Raw genomic sequence first — 3403 nt, 5'->3', positions numbered from 1 at the left:
GGAAGCATATTAAATTAAGCATAGATCTAATCCCATGTTTGATTCCCCTAATTCCCCATTAACCCTAGCTAAGAGACTACTCACTCATGATCAAGTTTAACATGCTAATAAGGATGTCAATCATATTAACAAAGCAAAATATGATGAATAAGTAATGTAAATAACAATAATTAAGCAAAGGTAAAAGAGATTATACCAACTTAAGATGATACAAATATAAATCAAAGAATAATAAAAGGAAACTTGATGATTGATGGAGAGTTGTCAACCCTCCAATAAACCCCAAATAGTCTTCTAATTACCCAACTAAAACTACGACAATTGAGAGAGTAAGGAAAGATTAAGATGTGATTAATATTAAAATGTGTATTATAACTTGGATTAAGACTAAATTAAGAGATTAGAATGAGATTAGGACTTGATTCTAAGGTTGATGCTAATCTAGGTAGTACAAAAGGGTATTTATACTAAAATTAAGTACAAGGATTAGGGTTACTAAGGGCTTAAATGACGATTAAGACCCTAAGAGAAGCTTGATGATTTGCAAATCCCGAGGGACATGGGCGGCCTAAGTAGCAATTCCCCAGGGACACGTGCGTCTTGGCTTGAAGTATGCTCGGGTCTGTAAGGGAATCCGCGCGGATTAAGCCTTGGGACGCCCGAATCCTGGGCTGGGACGCTCATTCTGAGCTCAGGATGCCCGGATCCAAGGACAGGGTTCTTCTCTTATTCTTGGCTACCTAACAATCCGTGGGGACTGTCTTAGGGACGCAAGGATCTTCATCATTGCCCAATTCACTTGATTTATTTTCTTAGGCCTTTAGTGTTGGTCTCCTCTTTGATGGTTGGTCATTAGATGCGATCCATTTAGCTCAATTTTGCTCCATAAATGAAAGGAAAGCATCTTCTCCTACCAAGGACACAAAACCTCAAAGAATATGCAAAATAGGGAACTAAAGATAAGAAATGACCCTAATAGTTGCTAGAAAGCATGGGAATGAGGTTAATTTGGGGATTAAATGTGATCAAATATGAGTCACATCAAACATCCCCAAACCGAACCTTTACTCGTCCTGAGTAAAGAGGTGACTAAAACTATGACCTTTATTTGAACTAGCCTACTAATATAGCCTATGTGAGACAATTAGCGGGTCTCACTCCGCCCCTTCAACTCACAACAAGACATCCATGAGGTAAGATGCCTTCTTGCAAGGCAAGGTGGGGCTTGCCAAAATGGCGACACATCCAAGCATTAAGCACACAAAACAAGTAATGGATGCATCTACAAAAAGGAATAGCCACTTTCCTCATCTAAGTGGCGGAAATTATCTAAAAGGGAAGCAATCTAAGGGTACACACTCCATCATTGATATGGTTTCTTCAGGTTACTAAGCCTAGGAGGATACCAACAAATCATTTCCAAGTTGTGTCAAGCTAGGGTACCTTTGTCCACAATCGCTAAATGCTTTTGTCAAGAGTAGACTCCCAATGGTGTTAGAAACACTGTAGGATTGCAGAATTCCCCTTCTTGCCTAGACAAGAAGAAGGGTCGTCCCCTCTCCACCATACACAAAAGTGGAATCAATGGATAAAGGGATCAATATGATTTTGAGTTTCATAATATTTCTTGTGGCATTTGACATTGTGAGAACAATTTCTTGCCATTTCTTTGATGTTTTGGCATTTTGATACTTGGCAAAATTTTCAATTTTTGCATTGTTTGAACATTTTTCAAAGTCAACCTAATTTGTTTCGAGGGTGCTTTTATTGAAGCATAGGAGTTCTCATTTTTGTACTCCTCTTTTCTTCGATGCAATTTTTTGTGCAAACTTTTTGATTTTCACTTTGATGCTTGAACTCAAATTGAGATTTTTGTGCCCATTCCCTTTTGGTGTAAAAGATATGATAGAAGTGGAAGATGGTTACATGGTTTCAAGAGTTACTTTAGAATAAACGGTAGCCAAGGAGTCATCACACCACAAGGTACTCTTGACTAGGCCTTAGTCCATGGGTCAAATGATACTAGCATGACACATCCTAGGGTGTTTTAAAGTTATTCTAATAAGCAAAGTCTCAAGAAGAAAAAGTATCTACAAGGGCCTTATATACACTTATCAAGCTTCCCAAATAGATGTTTTCACAAAATTTTCCTAGAATGCAACTACATGCCATGATGCAACTAGCATATATACAACCTAATGCAAATGCTTCTATCAACTAGTATGCCATGTAAATTAAATGCAAACTCTTAACAACACATTGGTTTGTACCGCATCAACCAAAATAAAGCCACATTTTCATTAACATATAAAAGGAGGAAGGAGATTTGGAAAGATCATACCATGCTGTCTTCTATTTCCTTCATGCCTCGAATGTGGTGTAGTCGGTCCAATGTGATAAGAGTGACAAACAAACACAAATATATACAATATTTACAATTCTACACTACAAAGGAATGGACATGTTTTTGGATTTTTGAGAATTTTTCAATTTTTATCATTTTTCAATTTTTGAATGCTAAGTTAGAATTTCCCATCTCACACTAGTATGGGCATTGTCTTCAATGGCCAATACGATAAGAAATTATGCAATGCAATCTATATGAAAATCCATGATTTCTAAAATAGTATGCAAACTATATGAAATATATAACAAGTGATTAGTTGGAGAGCTAATTTGAATTGACTCGCATTCCTTGTGAGTGAACTTCCCCAAACCAAAAAAACACTATTGCTAGTGTAAAAAGAGGGGGATTTCATGCACAAGGTAAGAATACAATGCATGAATTCTAATTTGTGATTTTGGATTCTTTGTAATGGGAGCAAAAAGATAAACACCTCAAAGGGACCGAGGTGGGAGTCCTTTGAATGATGCTAGGACTCCAAACTCAAAATTACCAAGAGCACAAAATGACTCTACAAATGATCAAGATAATGATTAAAAACATGATATAAAACAAAGCTAAAGTAGGGGTAGGAGACTCACAATGGAATAGGTTGATGCTAAACAATCGACCCCGCACTTGTGGTATCCTCCAATAAGCTTTGTCAACTTTCAAATGTCGCTCATCGCGACATCATCATCAATGGCCTCATTATCGGCATCATCATCATCGGAATTGTTATCATCATCATCAATTTCATCATTATCCACCTCCATCGGACCGGAGGATTCACCAACTTCATCATCATCGGAATTCGGACTTTGCTCTTCTTCATGGCATGAACCACTACCTTCCTCATCTTCTTCAACAACAATCTCTCCTCCATTAACCACCCAGCTATCCTTGTCGGCATCTTGAGAAGTACTAGGGAAGAACACTGTCCTATCCGCCTAACTAGGCAAAAGACATGAAGAATCAAGAAGTCCTTGCTTAGCAAGATGTAGTAGTGGTGGATATTGG

This window comes from Silene latifolia, chromosome X (genome assembly GCF_048544455.1).
Source record: "Silene latifolia isolate original U9 population chromosome X, ASM4854445v1, whole genome shotgun sequence".
NCBI lineage: Eukaryota > Viridiplantae > Streptophyta > Magnoliopsida > Caryophyllales > Caryophyllaceae > Silene > Silene latifolia.
The sequence above is the reverse complement of the archived record's forward strand: the minus strand, read 5'-3'. Positions refer to the sequence as shown.